This window comes from Aquarana catesbeiana, linkage group LG01 (genome assembly GCF_042186555.1).
Source record: "Aquarana catesbeiana isolate 2022-GZ linkage group LG01, ASM4218655v1, whole genome shotgun sequence".
In the NCBI taxonomy this organism is placed as follows: Eukaryota; Metazoa; Chordata; class Amphibia; order Anura; family Ranidae; genus Aquarana; species Aquarana catesbeiana.
This window is the reverse complement of record NC_133324.1, coordinates 800,356,039-800,377,465: the sequence shown is the minus strand read 5'-3', so window position 1 is coordinate 800,377,465 and position 21,427 is coordinate 800,356,039.

Below are 21,427 nucleotides of genomic sequence, written 5' to 3'. Positions count from 1 at the left end.
AATTTGTATTATTATAAAGAAAAATAATGATTATGAGTAATTAAAATATTAAATATCCATATTTATATAATAACCGTTGTTAAATAAAAATTCTATATAACATTTATTTTAATCAATGCATTTTAGGAGCCACAGCTCCCTCCATCAGAATGTCCTGAAAATACACGTCTTTACATACGAACATAGCACCCTAACACATGTATTCCAGCTCATTTCAAATATGACATGTTCCCAGTTATATCACTTTAATCATTTCATTTCAGTATAAGAGAAAAGGAACATTTCATTTTCATATGTCTCAAAAATAAAAGGAGAGAGAAACAGACCAATGCACTGTATATGGCATATAATTTATACACTGTGACTTTTCTTTTTCCTAATGGATCTCTGGGTTGCTGGATCTCTCCAGCAATGCCAGTAAATGAGACTAAGAAGACTTTAGAACCTCAATATAATGTAATATCACATAAAATACAATTATGTTCTTTGAACCCTAATTATAGCTTTATATCACTGTTCCTTTGTCATTGTGACGACTTTGAATTGCCCTCCGTAGGACATCAGTTAACCTGTTTTAAACACTTTCAACAGCTTAAAGAAAATCTTTATAACTAAGCATTCTATCAAAATCAATAGTGTATATAGCTGATTTGTATTTAATAATGATGAAGTATATAGTTGTGCTTTATTAAATAAATGTTGCAAGTTTAATGTGGCATTCCCTTACAGTATATTTGCTCATTAGCTTTCAGCGATATAAAGCATGAAATTATTCTTCAATGAATTCATTGATGTTTCAGAGTTGAAGGCAAATTTCTCTGTTTTCTGAACACAGTTATAAAGCAAAAGTAATTTTGCCATATTAGGCTAATTTTGCTCGACAGATTCAGTTCATGCTTCAGCTGTCAGAACAACTGCTGCCTTCATCCTGTTAGTGATCTTGACATTCCTTTGAGCAACTGAAATAGCACAAATCCAAGGTACACTAGAAAATGATGGTGTTTATATCACAAATGAATTTTAAATCAATCACTGCATCAAGAAACCATATCAGTATGGTGAGCCTAATTTTCTGAAACCATTTAGCAGTCAATTCAATAGAACATTAGAAAGAAAAATATCAACAATGACTGTAATCCAATAAAGCGATTTTACAGATATGCTATGTAAGCATTTTTATCGACTACAAACCATAGGGCTCGTATATTTAAAAGAGCTCCACAAAAAGCAATGAACATACAACGATAATCCATAACATTACAGGTGATACTCGAAAAATTAGAATATTGTGCAAAAGTTCATTTATTTTACTAATGCAACTTAAAAGGTGAAACTAATATATGAGATAGACTCAATACATGCAAAGCAAGATAGTTCAAGCTGTGATTTGTCATAATTGTGATGATTATGGCTTACAGCTCATGAAAACCCCAAATCCACAATCTCAGAAAATTAGAATATTGTGAAAAGGTGCAATATTCTAGGCTCCAAGTGTCCCACTTCAATCAGCTAATTAAGCCATAACACCTGCAAAGGGTTCCTGAGCCTTTAAATGGTCTCTCAGTCTGGTTCAGTAGGAATCACAGTCATGGGAAAGACTGCTGACCTGACAGTTGTGCAGAAAACCATCATTGACACCCTTCATAAAGAGGGAAAGCCTCAAAAGGTAATTGCAAAAGAAGTTGGATGTTCCCAAAGTGCTGTATCAAAGCACATCAATAGAAAGTTATGTGGAAGGGAAAAGTGTGGAAAAAAAAGGTGCACAAGCAGCAGGGATGACCGCAGCCTGGAGAGGATTGTCAGGAAAAGGCCATTCAAAAGTGTTGGGGACTTTTACAAGGAGTGGACTGAGGCTGGAGTAAGTGTATCAAGAGCCACCACATACAGATGGATCCTGGACATGGGCTTCAAATGTCGTATTCCTCTTCTCAAGCCACTCCTGAACAACAAACAATGTTAGAAGCATCTTACCTGGGCTAAAGAAAAACAGACCTGGTCTGTTGCTCAGTGGTCCAAAGTCCTCTTTTCTGATGAGAGCAAATTTTGCATCTCATTTGGAAACCAAGGACCCAGAGTATGGAGGAAGAATGGAGAGGCACACACTGCATGATGCTTGAAGTCCAGTGTGAAATTTCCACAGTCTGTGTTGATTTGGGGAGCCATGTCATCTGCTGGTGTTACATAGTAACATAGTTACATAGTAGGTGAGGTTGAAAAAAGACACAAGTCCATCAAGTCCAACCTATGTGTGTGATTATGTGTCAGTATTTCATTACATATCCCTGTATGTTGCGGTCATTCAGGTGATTATCTAATAGTTTCTTGAAGCTTTCAATGCTCCCCGCTGAGACCACCGCCTGTGGAAGGGAATTCCACATCCTTGCCGCTCTTACAGTAAAGAACCCTCTACGTAGTTTAAGGTTAAACCTCTTTTCTTCTAATTGTAATGAGTGGCCATGAGTCTTATTAAACTCTCTTCTGCGAAAAAGTTTTATCCCTATTGTGGGGTCACCAGTACAGTATTTGTAAATTGAAATCATATCCCCTCTCAAGCGTCTCTTCTCCAGAGAGAATAAGTTCAGTGCTCGCAACCTTTCCTCATAACTAAGATCCTCCAGACCCTTTATTAGCTTTGTTGCCCTTCTTTGTACTCGCTCCATTTCCAGTACATCCCTCCTGAGGACTGGTGCCCAGAACTGGACAGCATACTCCAGGTGCGGCCGGACCAGAGTCTTGTAGAGTGGGAGAATTATCGTTTTATCTCTGGAGTTGATCCCCCTTTTAATGCATGCCAATATTCTGTTTGCTTTATTAGCAGCAGCTTGGCATTGCATGCCATTGCTGAGCCTATCATCTACTAGGACCCCCAGGTCCTTTTCCATCCTAGATTCCCCCAGAGGTTCTCCCCCCAGTGTATAGATTGCATTCATATTTTTGCCACCCAAATGCATTATTTTACATTTTTCTACATTGAACCTCATTTGCCATGTAGTCGCCCACCCCATTAATTTGTTCAGGTCTTTTTGCAAGGTTTCCACATCTTGCGGAGAAGTTATTGCCCTGCTTAGCTTAGTATTGTCTGCAAATACAGAGATTGAACTGTTTATCCCATCCCATTTATAAACAAATTAAATAGGATTGGTCCCAGCACAGAACCCTGGGGAACCCCACTACCCACCCCTGACCATTCTGAGTACTCCCCATTTATCACCACCCTCTGAACACGCCCTTGTAGCCAGTTTTCAATCCATGTACTTACCCTATGGTCCATGCCAACGGACCTTATTTTGTACAGTAAACGTTTATGGGGAACTGTGTCAAATGCTTTTGCAAAATCCAGATACACCACGTCTACGGGCCTTCCTTTATCTAGATGGCAACTCACCTCCTCATAGAAGGTTAATAGATTGGTTTGGCAAGAACAATTCTTCATGAATCCATGCTGATTACTGCTAATGATATCATTCTTATTACTAAAATCTTGTATATAGTCCCTTATCATCCCCTCCAAGAGTTTACATACTATTGATGTTAGGCTAACTGGTCTGTAATTCCCAGGGATGTTTTTTGGGCCCTTTTTAAATATTGGTGCTACATTGGCTTTTCTCCAATCAGCTGGTACCATTCCAGTCAATAGACTGTCTGTAAAAATTAGGAACAACGGTCTGGCAATCACCTGACTGAGTTCCCTAAGTACCCTCGGATGCAAACCATCTGGTCCCGGTGATTTATTAATGTTAAGTTTCTCAAGTCTAATTTTAATTCCATCCACCATGTAGGTGCTTCCTGTGTTGTGTCATGAGGATAAACACTGCAGTTTTGGTTACTGAAGCCCCCCGATTCACTCGTGAATACTGAGAAGAAGAATAAATTCAATACCTTTGCCATCTCCCCATTCTTTGTAACCAGATGTCTTTCCTCATTCTTTATGGGGCCAATATGGTCTGTCCTCCCTTTTTTACTATTTACATACTTAAAGAATTTCTTGGGATTTTTTTTGCTCTCCTCCGCTATGTGTCTTTCATGTTCTATCTTAGCCGTCCTAATTTCACCCTTACATTTCTTATTGCATTCTTTATAAAGTCTGAATGCTGAGGATGATCCCTCCACCTTGTATTTTTTGAAGGCCTTCTCCTTTGCTTTTATATGCATTTTTACATTGGAGTTAAGCCATCCAGGATTTTTGTTCGCTCTTTTAAATTTATTACCCAATGGGATACATTGGCTAATGCCCTTATTTAATATGCTCTTAAAACAAACCCATCTCTCCTCCGTATTCTTTGTTCCTAATATTTTATCCCAATTTATGCCTTTTAGCAAGGTTTGTAGTTTAGGGAAGTTGGCTCTTTTGAAATTCAGTGTCTTTGTGTTCCCTTCATGTTTTCTATTTGTGTGATTTATACTGAAACTAATGGACCTGTGATCGCTATTACCTAAATTGCCCCGTATTTCCACATCTGTGATCAGATCTGTATTGTTGGTAATCAGTAGATCCAGTAATGTTTTATATCTAGTTGGTGCGTCTACCATCTGACCCATAAAATTGTCCTGCAAGACATTAAGGAACTGGCGAGCCTTAAATGAATGCGCGGTTCCCTCCGCCCAGTCTATGTCTGGATAATTAAAATCCCCCATTATGATAACACTTCCCATCCTTGCTGCTAATCCAATTTGTGATAGGAGATCCGTCTCCCCTTCCTCCCTCAGGTTAGGGGGCCTATAGCATACTCCCAGTATTATTTTCCCCTTAGCTTCATCCCTTTGGAGCTCTACCCATAAGGATTTCACCTCCTCACTAGCTCCCTCAGTGATGTCATCTCTCACATTCACTTGTACATTATTCTTGATATATAGGCATACCCCTCCCCCTTTTTTACCCTCTCTATCCTTGCGGTATAGGGTATACCCTTGAATGTTTGACAGCCAATCATGAGAGCTGTTGAACCAGGTCTCTGAAATTCCCACAAAATCCAAATCCTCCTCGTACAACAGTATCTCTAGTTCACCCATCTTGTCCGCCATGCTCCTGGCATTGGTGAACATGCCACATAGTTTAGACCGGTCACATATTGTCCTCGTAATGGGTGTTTCAAGATTGCAACTAGGACTTGCTACTATACTCACCTTGTGTTTTTGTGCTTTGGTTAACCTACCACTAATGCCCCCAATACTACTCTCTGGAATATCTTCCGCTCTGGCTATCACTGTCTCTGGACCCTCCCCCCATCGCCTAGTTTAAAACCCCTCTAACTTTTTGGCCATCTTCATTCCCAGCAGATCTGCACCCTCCTCATTTAGGTGCAGTCCGTCCCTTTCTATAGTACCGGTTACCGACTGAGAAGTCGGCCCAGTCCTCCAGGAACCCAAACCCCTCCTTACTACACCAGCTCTTCAGCCATTTGTTTACTTCCCTAATCTCCCTCTGCCTTTCTGGTGTGGCTCGATGTACCGGTAGTATTCCTGAGAACACTACCTTGGAGGTCCTTTTCCTCAATTTAGCACCTAAGTCCCTAAAATCGTTCTTTAGGACACTCCATCTGCCTCTGACTTTGTCATTGGTGCCAACATGCACCATGACAGCCGGGTCTTCCCCAGTCCCAGTAATCTGTCCACAAGATCCGTGACAGATCCGTGTTGGTCCACTTGCTTCATTAAGTCCAGAGTCTACACAGCCATCTACCAGGAGATTTTGGAGCACTTCAGGCTTTCTTCCGCAGATGAGTTCTATGGGGATGCTGACTTCATTTTCCAGCAGGACTTGGCACCTACCCACACTGCCAAAAGCACCAAAACCTGGTTCAATGACCGTGGGATTACTGTGCTTGATTGGCCAGCAAACTTGCCTGACCTGAACCCCATAGAGAATCTATGGGGCATTGCCAAGAGAAAGATGAGAAACGTGAGACCGAACAATGCAGAAGAGCTGAAGGCCGCTATTGAAGCATCCTGGTCTTCCATAACACCTCAGCATTGCCACAGGCTGATAGCTTCCATTCCATGCCGCATTGAGGCAGTAATTGCTGCAAAAGGGGCCCAAACCAAGTACTGAGTACATATGCATGCTTATACTTTTCAAAGGTCCGATATTGTTCTATGCACAATCCTTGTTTTATTGATCGCATGTAATATTCTAATTTTCTGAGATTGTGGATTTGTGTAAGCCATAATCATTACAATTATGACAAATCACGGCTTGAACTATCTTGCTTTGCATGTAAGGAGTCTATCTCATATATTAGTTTAACCTTTTAAGTTGCATTAGTGAAATAAATGAACTTTTTCACGGTATTCTAATTTTTCGAGTATCACCTGTATGATCATAATGTTATTATATATCTGTATGTAACTTTAAGTTGTTATAGATAATAAATGAATATATGAATATAAAAGTGATCAGGGAGGTAACACACCATCATCGAGCTTTGGGAGGATTGTCACAATGACATCATGTACAGTGCCTTGAAAAAGTATTCATACCCCTTGACGTTTTCCACATTTTGTCATGTTACAACCAAAAAAATAAATGTATTTTATGTGAGAGACCAACACAAAGTGGCACATAATTGTTAAGTGGAAGGTAAATGATAAATGGGTTTCACATTTTTTTTACAAATAAATATTTGAAAAGTGTGGTTTGCATTTGTATTCAGCCTCCTTTACTCTGATACACCTAACTAAAATCTACTGAAACCAATTGCTTTCAGAAGTCACCTAATTAGTAAATAGAGTCCACCTGTGTGTGATTTAATCTCAGTATATTTACAGCTGTTCTGTGAAGCCCTCTGAGATTTGTTACAGAACCTTAGTGAACAAACAGCATCATGAAGGCCAAGGAACACACCAGACAGGTCAGGGATAAAGTTGTGGAGAAGTTCAAAGCAGGATTAGGTTATAAATAATATCCCAAGCTTTGAACATCTCACGGAGCACTGTTCAATCCATCATCCGAAAATGGAAAGAGTATGCCACAACTGCAAACCTACCAAGACATGGACGTCCACCTAAACTAACAGGCTAGGAAAGGAGAGCATTGATCAAAGAAGCATCCAAGAGGCCCATAGTTACTCTGGAGGAGCTGCAGAGATCCACAGCTCAGGTGGGAGAATCTGTCCACAGGACAACTATTACTTGTGCACTGTGCACCATTTGTCAAAGAACCTGAATTATTTAGCAATTAAGCATAAGCACAGCAGCAGAACAATAGTGAAGCAAGCTACAGTTTAACTTAACTTTTTCATATTAAAAGTGTTGCTAGTGTTGTGATAGCCTCAGAGGCTGCCCGTGTTGTGGGGGGGATTTATTATTATAGATTCTATATTATAATGCCATATCAATATCTGACAAAACGTCGGATGCCGTGCCCGCCATTGCACTTGGAGATTGAGAAACGAATGTGAAAGTTGGCTGACTGTTGGGGTAGAGTAGACCATTCAACATGAACGATGAAGATTCGACAAAGCAACGAAAAACATACAAACATTGAAGATTCGACGGACCAGCTAAACTGTACGATGCTGCAATCGTACATTTCCGGGCAAATGCATCCGCCCATAGGCTATAGAAAAATTCTAATAATGGTTGACTGGTAAAATAATTAATAAGTATAATTATTACTAGTCATACAACATTAGAATTCTACTACAGCTAGCTTGTAGGCGGAAAATTCAACCGGAAATGTACACGTACAGTTTCGCTGCTCCGTCAAATCTTTTTTGAACATTCGACAGACACCATAGCCTTCAATGACAGATTCAACCTTAATTAATTTGGATTTTCGGACAAATGCAATCTTTAAGGAAAAACTAAATAAATAAAAATGGATTTCGGGAGTAACCAAATAAATTTATTTTTCGAACGAAAACGAAATTCCGAGATCAAATATTTCAGTGTGCACATGTCTAATAATAAATTTTATTTATAGTGCCCTTTTCATCATAAAGATCGCAAAGTGCTACAAGTTAAGAAACAAAAAAATGAGCAGTTTATACAATTAAACAAAACATCTAAAAATGACAAAAGGCTTTACTAAAAAGAAATGTCTTAGGCGGTACTAAGCCCAAAAGTAAACATTTATTATATTTCAGCTTACCAATTCTTAGATTTGATGGCTGCATTAGTTCTTTTATTAGACTTTCTTTCTTTTATTTTCACCTGGTGATCTGGCTAGTAAGTCTGTTCTCTTTCTAAAGAACAAGCTGTCCTGCAGATGTTGCAGTCACAGAGAAGAGACCAACAATTTAACACCAGCAGGGGTGCTTACAATGATTAGCTTTTATTGATGTAAAACTTTATCCCAAAAGAAAAAATAGACTGTTGCTGTAAATGCTTATAAAATATTAGCTGGACAACAACATGCTGTGGGGATTTCAACATTACACCTGACCCTCTAATGGATTCCACATCTCATCTCAAAAGAGGTAGACAAGCGCTGAACCCTCTTCTTTCAACTTTCCGCTTATATGATGTGTGGCGATGCCAGCATGCAGATGAGAGAGATTATACGTTCTTCTCCCCTTGCCATAATTTATACTTGTGGATTGATCTGTTTCTTTTAGACCAATGAACACTGCAAAAAGTATTTTCTTCCACCATTCACCCCACTAAATGGCCCGACCACTCCCCAGTGAGTATCATAATAGAAGATAACTCAAAATCTGCCCCTACATTTCTATGGAGACTGAATACTAGGATTTTGCAAACTGAACCCTACGCTCAATCTCTCCGCAAAAACCTGGAAATCTTTTTCTCACAGGACAAGGACTCGGTTTTTGATCCAAACATAGTATGGGCCGCACATAAGGCGTTTACGTGAGGCCTTTTTATTCAAATGGGAGCTAGGGACAAAAGGCAGAGGAAACAGTGCATTGATACTCTTTTGTCAGATATTCAAACCACTGACTCTCTTAACAAACAGCAACCAAACCCTGATCTTAAATCCAAATTAATCTTACTCCGCCTATAACTAAGATCTCTCCTCCTAGAAAACGTTGACAAATCCCAGAAATGTCTTAAAATGCATTTATATGCCTCTGGTAATAAGGCAGGTAAACTGCTTGCCCACCAAATCAAGGGCTACCAAACCAAAACCTCTATCTCCTTTATCCACAAATTCAAAAAAGACCAACCCACAAGAAATAACCGACGCATTCAGCACATACTATAGCACCTTATACAATTTAAAAGATGAGGCTTCCTCTATCCAACCTGACGCCTCTCATATCCAGTCCTTTTTAGACCCAGTCCATCTCCCTTGCCTAACTCCTGAACAATTAGAAGATCTTAATGTTCCATTCACTTCTGCGGAAGTTGGTAGAGCCATTGATTTTCTCCCAAATAACAAAGCTCCAGGCCCTGATGGCTTTGTAGGAGAGTATTAAAAGCAATTTAAACATGTTCTGGTTGACCACATTACCCTCCTCTTCAAAGCTGCTGCTTCCTCAACCTCCATTTCTCAAAAAATGCTAAATGCCTCGATTATCACACTACCAAATCCAGGGAAGGAGCCCACTTCACCCTAAAACTTCCGTCCTATCTCCCTGCTTAACCATGAACCAAAACTATATGCCAAACTAATTGCAAATAGATTGATTAATTTACTGCCATTGCTAATTCACTCCGAAGCTACTCGCCGGATGATCAATATTATCCACCATGTGGAAAACCACGGAATGCCTTCTCTGCTTCTTTCCCTGGATGCAGAGAAGGCATTAGACAGGGTCCACTGTCGTTACCTAGCTGTGATCTTGGATAAATTTGGTTTCCAATGCCATATCCTCTCCGCAATAATGGCCTTATTGTTCTTCCATGCTGTCTGCATCTTTTAACATAACTAATGGCATGAGACTAGGCTGTCCCCTATTGCCTCTAATTTTTAACTTGATGATGGAACCCCTGGCTGAAAAAATTAGGTCTTGACACGACATTTCAGGATTCCTTATTGGCTCCGCAGAACACAAAATCAACCTTTTTGTGGATGATGTCATCCTCATGCTAACTAATCCAGTCTCTTCCCTGGCTTTGGTGCAAAAAATACTGGATGAATTTTGTTCTGTCTCTTATTGTAAGGTAAATGTATCCAAATTGCATATCCTACCTCTAGGAATGACAACACAGCAACAAACGTCCTAGAAAAGTAAATACCTTTATGCATGGACGACAGATTCCCTTACCTACTTAGGGGTCACCTTAACCAAATCAACATCCGCTCTTTACCAAGCCAACTTTATTCCCTTTTTGAACAAACTCCCTAAGGAATTAGGCAGTATCTCCAAACGAACACATTCATGGTCTGGCAGACTAGCAGCATTTAAAATGCCCAAATTACCTCAACTATTGTATCTCTTTAGAGCACTTCCCATCCCAATTCCCGCATCCTTTTCTACACTAATGCAATATACTTTAGGACGCTTTGGCAACATAAAAAAGCTAGAAGTTCTCATACCACCCTAATGAAACACAGTTTAGCAGGGGGGACGGGTTATATTAATTTTAGAGATTACTATAACGCTACAATTCCGGCACAACTTAAAACCTGGTTTGACCCGGACTCTAACTGCCCATGGAGTACCATTGAAGCCCTCCAGATCCCTGCACATAACCTATAAAACTGGCTTCTTAGTGCACCTAAATTGAAGAAAAGTAACAAAAATATCTCCCCAACCGTCTATGCCTTCATAGCAGCTTTCAATTACTTCCTTGTCAATGTCACCAAGGGATCAAAAACATGTACAATACCACTTCCAATAGCCTCCATATAGCCTTATTGGTCCCTAACTTACATCTGTCCTCCTGGCAGGACAAAGGTATAACGCAAGTTGCAGATCTCTATTCAATTTCCTTAAATCATTCTCATCATTGCAACAAGCATTCACACTCCCACAAAGGACTATTTCAAGTATATCCAAATAACCCACTGCCTACTACACAACCCCCAACTTCATAAAGATATACCTGAAGGAGTGTGGCAATTCCTACGAGTAAAACCTCCCCCAAAGGCATCTCACTCTTGTATAACACACTAAAAGGCAAATCCTCTTTCAACAAGCTCCCGTTTATGGAAAAGTGGGAAAGGGACATAAGCTGTTCTTTTACTGACCACCAATGGTGGGAGGCACTGCTCTCCAGCCACAAAGTGACATGCTCCTCCAACCTATGGGAACTCACTCATAAATTTAACCTCAGATGGTATATCACCGCATCTCAATTTCACATTTACGACTCATTCATAACATCCACATGTTGGAGACATTGTGGATATCCAGGGACTTTGTATAACATACTATGAGAGTGCATCAAGACCGTCACATTTTGGAAAAAGTGTTCCTTATATCAGAGGTCACAGGTATCCCCATACCCCCAACTCCTGAATTTGCCTTGCTTAGCATTGGCATTAATAACCTTCCTCACCAACTCTATTGTGTAACCATTCACATTCTGCTAGCAGCGAGACTAACTATTGTCCAACATTGGACCAGCCTGAAGACAGCTCAAATTTGGTATTTAGAACGCTCGTTTTTGAAAACTACTTACATAGTGTGCTATGCCAACCTCTAATAGAGGGGCTGGCAGTAACAATTTTAGGTTTTTATTTTACAATAATAGTGGTGGGGGGCAGGGCTGGGCCGGAGACAGACACAGAGAGGGAGATGACAGTTAGGAAGGAGGGGGTGAGAGGGAGAGAGGAGAGCAGATAGGACAGCTACGTATGATGGAGGGATGCACTCTGATCACGGTGGTCAGGGCTGAGCAGTGGGGGTAACCAGGAAGTGCCAGGTTCAGGGAGGTTTTTTTACAGTCTAGAGGGGGGCGGATTACACAGCTCTGTGCTGTGTAATCTGCCCCCCTCTAACCTGCTGTTAAGAGAAAAGATATGTCTTGTAAGGCAATCTGCTAACCAGAAATTAATGTTAAACAAGGCTCAGATGCATAATGAAGTATGAGAGTATCTTAATGAGTGGAAACACAGGTAGTACTTTGATGGTTGGTACTCAGAGGTAAAATGTGAAATGTGCCTAGTCATCCATGTTAAAATAAGAGTCCTCATACAGGATATATTATGATGAGACAAGAAGGAAATTTTAAGGTGTCAAAGAGTCGGGATGTAATTAGCTGCAGCAAAAAAAAATGATAAGAGTGCATCAAGCTTACCATTAAGGTGTGCAGGTTATGATGGATATTGTCAATACAAAAATGCCATGTGGGTTGAGAATTATTGGCTGAATTATGAGTTGTATGACCAAACCAGCATAAATGATAATAGAAAAGTGATGCAATAACAAAGAGAAAATAACTTATGGAATACTTATGGAAGACCTGTGGAGGAGGGTCACAACCAATACAAAAAAGCTGGAGGTGCATAATAAAGTATAGGGAGCACAATTATATGATATTGATAATATTTCAAAGGTCAGTATGACAGAATAGACAGAATAATGTACCAATGCCCCTCAACACCATCCAGTCAAGTTCACATGTTCAGAGAAAAGATATGTCCTGTAAGGCAGAATTACCTCTGCAGCTAATTCCTGGTTAGAGAAGTGAGAGGAAATCCCTGGTTGTCACCAGAGTCAAAAGAAATAGTGTCCCTTTTTTGATCAATACGCTTGCATGATAGCCTCTTTGGCCTTATAGTAGGTATGTTTCACTATGACATTTAGTGGGATTCCATCTTTTTTTTTTAGGTCCAGAGCTCTGTGGATAGGGTCAAACGCCAATCTCTCCACTAGAATTTCGGAAGGACGTTTCTGCAACAGTGACGGTGAAGTTTGGATCTTCAAAGAACACTGGTTAACTGCCGGTTCTGAAGTTTCCTCTTCTTTTTGGATTTTCCAAATTCCCTCATTTAGTTAAGGCATTTGAGAGGTCAAGATAAATTGTATCAATATCTTGTTCATAGGAATCAAGGACAGAGATTGCTCCATCTATTTTGTGTTTCAGATCATTGATCTGAGCCTCCAAGTTCCTAATCTCATGGGTTAGTTTTGTAGTAAGTTTTTCAGTGGCATTGCTAAAAATCGCTCAATTCCCCCATAAACACAGTCAGTGTACATGGGGGAATCCCTCCCGTGAAGCCATGATTACTGCTGGCGGCTTTAGTCTGTACAAGGAAGATTGTGGGCATAGTAGCGCGAGTAGGAAGTGTCTAAGCTGAAAATAACAAAAAAGTTCCCTAAGTGAGATATCATGAGACGACTGAAGTGAATTTTAGGAGAATATTCTAGTGGGCGTGAGAAGGGAATTTACGTTTAGGAATCTATGGTCTGACCACCACCTAAAGCCTAGTACACATGGGTCGAATGTTGGGCATTATTCAGGCCATGTCTACTGGAATCAGTCTCACAGCCGGCCACTGTCAGACTGACTCCAGTACATATGGGCCAACATCCAAGAGGCATGACTGAAAAAGGTTTGATCTGCTTCCGATTAGCGCTCTCAGCCATTGACAGGAGTGTTCTGGAGGGTGGGGGGCTTTCCCCCTGTCAGAACACAATAGAACAGCAGGGGAGATGGCTGTACTAACATCAGATAGTTAGTACAGTGGCTCCTCCTGTGCTGTCAGCTTTTTTCGTTAAGCCCTACTGGGTTGAACGACAAAAACTACTAATGTGTACTAGGCTTAACTGTAGAGGATTTCTGTTGCCAGGAGAGAGGACAGGACAGCATAGCAATTTCAACAGTGGTAAATGTGGAGATATAAGGCCAGCGGAAAACTTGACTGAACCCCACAGCCGAAGGGTAAGGGCCAAAATAGGATTTAGAAGTTTAGGACAAAATGATGGGGAAAGCCCAGGTAAAGAGGTTAAAGGGATTGGGTGAATGTCTATCATATCTAAGGTGGCCCAAAGAGGGAGATCATGGGTAGCATGAAGGTATGATATAGGAGCGATATTCAATCAGAAAATAAACATTTAATAAATATTTGAGACTGCTTAACCTTCATCGGGCTCACAGCCAAACAGAATATATTTATTAATACAGCGTTTCGTGGATCTCCAAATGAACTGCAATATTTTGCATTGGTGGACCTGGACCTGAAGTATATGTGCTGGTATACAGTAGGTACAAGTCTAATAATGAAGACAACCTATGAATCAAAGGATTAAAGTTTGCCTGGTATAATAATTTATAAGTACAGTAAGAATCAATAAGATAACAAGATAAGGTATGGTTGTGGACCATTGAAAAGGAAAGGAGTGTTTCAGGGCCTCGCACGTTCGGGTAGATATAGTTACCAACACCATTTTCAATTTAATTGGATCCACCCTTAATGAGTCGAAGAAATCTAAAAGCTTAAAGTGATTTGGGAGGCAAACCTGGGGTAAGGTAAGGGACAGTAGGATAGCTTCTGCAAATATTGAAATTTTATGCGTACTAAATCCAGACCCTGAATACCTGCATGAATTCTCACAGTTTCCGCCAGGGGCTCCATGACAGGATGAACAGGAGAGATAAAAGGGGGAAGCCCTGTCTAGTACTCCTCTGCATGGAAAAAAAATGAAGGATTCAAACCCATAGTATTTACTGTATGTTTAGCTTGAGGGGCACTATACAGAGCCACCATCAATTTCATGAAGGATGGACAGAAGTCTAAAAGAGGGAGAATCACATCAAGATAAGAGCTTGAATATTTCTAAGACAAGAAATTCTCATCAGGTCGCTTTTTTTGGGTTGTTCACCTGGGCAGTGGGTATACTATTATTAGTCAATGCATTCAAGCTGTCCAGCAACTCCTGGGAGGAATACTGTAGTTCTGGCAAGAGTTTCAAGGTGGTCATTGCATTGGTAAAGATAGCAGCCGGTTTGCCTGTCCTCTGGTTGAAATTTAATTCTTCCCCATGTATAATTCTTCAGAGTAGGAGTACAAATAAGGGTAAATTGCACTCACAAAGCAGGTTAAGGTGTGGAAGAGACATTTGTTATGCGCTGCTACTTAGAGAGAACAGAGCAAGCAATATTTTCTTTGAGGCTTGAGGAGTCTTAAGTCTATTCAGCAGCTACAAATACTGCCATTGCTGACTTTTAATATTAGGACACTTACCTGTCCAGGACACCTGTGATGTCCTCACCCTTAGCTGATCTGTCCCTTGGCTCCTGGGTGCAGGCGCTGGCATCTTAAGTAAGGGAATCAGGAAGTTAAGCCTTGCAGCTTAACAGCCTGGTTCCCTACTGCGAATGCGCGAGTCAAGCTGCACATCCTCACTGGTCCCTGCTGTTTTATGGGACCTGTGTGTCTCCCAGAAGACAGTGGGGGGGGGGATGGAGGAGGGGCCGGACATGGCGAATCTGCAGCAATATATCACCAGAAGTGGGAGCAAATACCTGGATTAGACAGGTATTTGCTCCCCCTCCCCCTTGAAAGGTGCCAAATGTGACACTGGAGGGGGGGGGAACCGGAAAAGCGTAAGTTACATTTTTGGATGGAACTCCGCTTTAAAGAATGGTCTGAGTCAAGAATGCAGTGAACATACATCAAGCTTAAAAAAGAAAATGTCCCTCTCGGTATGAAAAATAAGAATAAAGCTGTTATGGATACCATGCAGACCAAATGGGGTTTATCACATACTTGGTAGCAGAGCCTGGTATGATTAGAAAGGGCTGTCTTACACCTCTGACAGGAGGCACAGGAGTTCAGAGTGGCATGAGTGCCTGAAGGTCTTGCTAGCAGCAGGGCAGGTGTCTGCGCCAGGCAGGAAAAGTCGTCAGATGGCTTTAGCAAGCAGGCAAGGAGGCGGGCCACTGGTATTGGCAATAGTAGACCGAGTAGTAGAGTTAGGCAGGCCAGGTCATTCACAGACTGGATGGACTGGGTACAAGCTGGGTCTGGAACCAATCAGTGAAGCAGGAGCCAAAGGAGCAGACAGAAGCGGAGGTCAGGGGACAAGCCAAGGTCGATGCAGGTGGAGTGCAGAGAATAGTCAAGACAAGCCAGGACAGCACCTGGAAGCAGAGTACAGATTCATAGGATCACAGGTTACACCGGAGGCTGAAGACAAAGCAGCATTGATCCTGAGCACTGGCTGAGTAATGTGTGCATGAGTTTGGGCATGCGCACATGCATTAGCCAGTGCCAAATTCTTGCAAGCATGAAGGGAAAATGTTTAAGCCTGTGCACAGAAGTCCATCCAGAAGAGTTATCTTGTCTACTGGCATGCCCATCCTGACAGGGTTTAACTACTGTAAAAAAACCTCAGGGAGTTTATAGAGTTCAGATAATACAGTAATTCCTTGCTAAAGTGTTTTCTTGTGACGGGAAGGTGAAGAAGTTAACAAAGAAAAAGAAAATATAATTCTACTGTTGTGGTATAGAGAAGTTTATGCAATGTTCCTGTAACAAGAAGCCCCTTTGATAGATAATGATGAGTGAGGCAGACCTACTGTCCATGCTAGGAGCAACACTCTCCACATGTACTGATCTGGAAAGTGGCAGAACAGTTCAGAGGAGCAGAGGTTAAAAAGTTACAGAACTCCCATTGGTGAGTACTGCCAAATTAGGTAGGCACCTCCTGTCTATTGTAATGGCACCAGCTCCTCATGTGTACAGGCTCAAATAGTGGCAAGACAATTTGGGAGAGTGGCTGATTGGTGATCAGGCTCCAAAACTCCAGCAGGAGATCTCCGATGGTGCTGACTGCTGATGTTGTAGGAGCCTCAGTGAGGTGGGTATAAAGCAGAGCTGCTAAAAGATTTACCTTGTAGCATAACCAGGTTGAGCAAAGCTGGTGTAAAGTAAACTGGATTCCTAGCACCAGAAAACCAGTACAGGCTTATGCTCATATTTGTGCGCATTGTTCACATGCTCACACTTCTTAACAAAGAGCAAATATTAGACATGCCATTCCAGTTTAATAAACTGATGTTTGGGCGTGCATGCATACGGGCACATGTGCATACCAATTAGCATGCACACTTGGTGCCCAATGACCTATTTAAACTGGTCTGTCATTGTGACAAGTGACAAGTCTTTTGACAAGTAAAACAGCTTTCATATACAGTAATTATCTGCTTGCCTGAAAACAAACTTGAAAAGATCTAGCTAGATCTGTTGACTTATTTATCAGCAGAATAGTTTGAATGAACCTGCCTTTGCTTAAAATTAGTAAAGGAAAGGTTGCCCATATTTATAAAAATTAAGGTTGTTGGGAAATTTGTCATCAGCATGTACGGTCGGTGATGTCACATGGGGGCAGTGCCATCAGGAGACGTCGCCAGGTGGCACCGTCCCTTATCTATATAAGAACTGACAAACGATGGAGCATGTAGTTGGCGGTTTAGCCTGCAGTTGGCAGTTTAGCCTTCGTCGCGGGCAGAGTTTTAATAAAGGAATTGTCAAAAACTCTGTGTGTGATATTTATTTCTTTTTGACACTTTTTTGGTGAAAATTGCCGTAAATTTAAATGTCATTTAACTTTCTTTATAATTGTCAGTTTTTCTGCAGCAGGTTTTTACAGTTTGGCACTGCGCTGCTTTAACTGGTAATTGCGCAGTCTTGCAATGCTGTACCCAAACCAAATTTGCATCCTTTTTTTCCCACAAATAAAGCTTTTTTTTATGGTATTTAATTGCCTCTGCGATTTTTATTTTTTGTGATATAAACGGAATAAGACCGAAAATTTTGAAAAAAAAAGATTCTAATTTTGCTATAAAAAAATCCAATAAACTAAATTTTAGTCCATATATTTAGGGCAAAATGTATTCAGCCACATATCTTTGGTAAAAAAAAATGTCAATTAGCGTATATTTATTGGTTTGCGCAAAAGTTATAGCATCTACAAACTAGGGGACATTTTTTTGAATTTACGCAGCTTTTAGTTTATGACTGCCTATCTCATTTCTTGAGGTGCTAAAATGGCAGGGCAGTACAAACTCCCCCAAATTACCCCATTTTGGAAAGTAGACACCCCAAGGAAATTGCTGAAAGCATGTTGAGCCCATTGAATACTTTATTTTTTTCTCACAAGTGATTAAAAAATGACACAAAAAAAAATGACACTAAGTTTTCACTAAATGATATATTGCTCACACATGCCATGGTTATATGTGAAATTACACCCCAAAATACATTCTACTGCTACTCCTGAGTATGGGAATACCACATGTGTGAGACTTTTTGGGAGCCTAGCCACGTACAGGACCTCAGAAACCAAGCACCGCCTTCAGGATTTCTAAGGGCGTAAATTTTTGATTTCACTCCCCACTACCTAACACTGTTTTGAAGGCCATAAAATGCCAAGATAGCACAATCCCCCCCCCCCCCAAATGACCCAATTTTGGACAGTAGACACCCCAAGCTATTTGCTGAGAGGCATGTTGAGTCCATGGAATATTTTATATTTTGCAACAAGTTGCAAGAAAATTACAAACTTTTTTCGTTGCTGCACAAAGTTGTCACTAAATGATATATTGCTTAAACATGCCATGGGCATATGTGAAATACACTCCAAAATACATTCTGTTGCTTATCCAGAGTACGGGGATACCACATGTATGAGACTTTTTGGGAGCCTAGCCATGTACAGGACCCCGAAAACCAATCACCGCCTTCAGGCTTTCTAAGGGCGTAAAATGGTGATTTCACTTCCTCACTACCTATCACTGTTTCGGAGGCCATGAAATGTCAAGATAGCACAACCCCCCCCCCCAAATGACCCCATTTTGGAAAGAAGACACTTCAAGCTATTTGCTGAGAGGCATGTTAAGTCCATGGAATGTTTTATATTTTGCCACAAGTTTCGGAAAAATTAATTTTATTTTATTTGTTTACACAAAGTTGTCACTAAATTATATATTGTTCAAACATGGCATGGTTATATGTGGAATTACACCCCAAAATACATTTTGCTGCTTCTCCTGAGTACAGGGATACCACATGTGTGGGTATCCCTGTCACTGCCTTCAGGCTTTCTTTTTTATTTTTAAATTGTATTTTTATTAAGATATTTTCAAAAATAAAAGAAACAAAGTGTACATATTGTAGTTATAGCAATCAAGAAAATAAAATAAGCATGAGTAAGATTACAATAGTAATGAGTCAATACATATTGTAAGCAGAAGTAATTATAATATAAACAACAGATAAGAGCCAAATGAAATCAGGAAAGAATGATCATCTTGCTGCAAACTTTACTATAAAAGTTCAATTTGTAGATATGCGGCAATAAAAGAGAAAACAGAAGCCGGGAACCTATGAAGGGCCCTGCATATAACGGTCCCAAGGAGCCCAAATCTTATCAAATCTCTCCACCTCATCCTCGACCATGGCTGTCATATGCTCCATTCTGTGAATATCAGTGACAGTTTGTATAAGCTGCATCTGGGTAGGGGGGGAAGTGGAGAGCCAACACGCAGGGATAGCTCTTTTGGCGGCCAGTAATACATATGATGCCAATTTGTTCAAGGATTTACCCATATCAGGAAACGGGAGACCCAAAAGGAGATGAACCGGATCTAACGGGATCTGGGATGCAAGGATCTGCTGGAGCACTGACACCACCATGGACCAAAAGGGAGTTATCAGATCACACTGCCAAAAAATGTGATAGTGGGAACCTCTAATCTTTCCGCATCTCCAACATAGAGGAGAGAGGGAAGCATCGTAACGGTGCAAGACCTCACGGGTCCTATACCAAAACAAAAGCACCTTATAAGCTGTCTCTTTTTTGCGCTACACATCGGGAAATTTTGGATGTTGAGGTCCAAATTTTAAACCATTGGGATGGGGAAATTTGTTGTTGTGTCAGAAGAGACAATTTACTCATATATGTGTGGGGCTCCACAGAGAGTGGAAGGTTCTCTTGCAGGAGGCTATATATGTCATCAATGGCGGTTGGTATGGACCCTGGGAGCAAAGAACTTCAAAGTGTGTAGGTTTGGTCAAAGTAAGAGAAGGTGAGAGGCAGGGGCGGACTGACAACTCATGGGGCCCCCGGGCAATAGGGGATCATGGGGCCCCCTTTGTCCCCACCCACACACAAGCCTCACCCTCACAAAGCCCCACGTATATATTGCACTGCTACATGCATTGATCACAGAATTTCTCTACTGTATGTTCAAAATAAATGTTTAAAGAGTTAAGAAAATAAAGAAAAATAAACTCACATTAACCACGTACATTTACTGCGGGGCTGCGTCTCCTGTGAGCAGAATCACGTACAGGTACTTGATTCTGCACTTGTGGGTCTGCGTGCTGTTTGACCTGCTGCTGCTTTGACACACCGAGAGCTAATCAGCGGGTCTGGCAGACCCGATGTCCGCCGGGCCCCGATGATCATTTCCAACAGAGGCAGAATGGTGGTCTGCCGACGTAAACAAGTCAAATTGCCATTCTGTTAGTAGGGAAGACCGAGATCCTGGGGCTAGAGCCCATAGCAGCAAAGTAAAGAAAGTCATATGCATGTATACAATATACACACATATACACATATATATACATATTCACACACACACTGCAGAGGTTGTGGACATGGTGCAGGGGTCAGAGGTTGTGGACATGATACAGGGTCAGAGGCTGCGGTCATGGTACAGGGGTCAGAGGCTGCGGTCATGGTACAGGGGTCAGAGGCTGCGGTCATGGTACAGGGGTCAGAGGCTGCGGTCATGGTGCAGGGGTCAGAGGTTGTGGACATGGTACAGGGGTCAGAGGTTGTGGACATGGTACAGGGGTCAGAGGTTGTGGACATGGTACAGGGGTCAGAGGTTGTGGACATGGTACAGGGGTCAGAGGTTGTGGACATGGTACAGGGGTCAGAGGTTGTGGACATGGTACAGGGGTCAGAGGTTGTGGACATGGTACAGGGGTCAGAGGTTGTGGACATGGTACAGGGGTCAGAGGTTGTGGACATGGTACAGGGGTCAGAGGCTGCGGTCATGGTACAGGGGTCAGAGGCTGCGGTCATGGTACAGGGGTCAGAGGCTGCGGTCATGGTACAGGGGTCAGAGGTTGTGGACATGGTACAGGGGTCAGAGGCTGCGGTCATGGTACAGGGCTCAGAGGTTGTGGACATGGTACAGGGGTCAGAGGTTGCAGTCATGGTACAGGGGTCAGAGGTTGCGGTCATGGTACAGGGGTCAGAGGTTGCGGTCATGGTACAGGGGTCAGAGGCTGCGGTCATGGTACAGGGGTCAGAGGTTGTGGACATGGTACAGGGCTCAGAGGTTGCGGTCATGGTACAGGGGTCAGAGGTTGCGGTCATGGTACAGGGGTCAGAGGCTGCGGTCATGGTACAGGGGTCAGAGGTTGTGGACATGGTACAGGGCTCAGAGGTTGTGGACATGGTACAGGGGTCAGAGGTTGCGGTCATGGTACAGGGGTCAGAGGTTGCGGTCATGGTACAGGGGTCAGAGGTTGTGGACATGGTACAGGGGTCAGAGGCTGCGGTCATGGTACAGGGGTCAGAGGCTGCGGTCATGGTACAGGGGTCAGAGGTTGCGG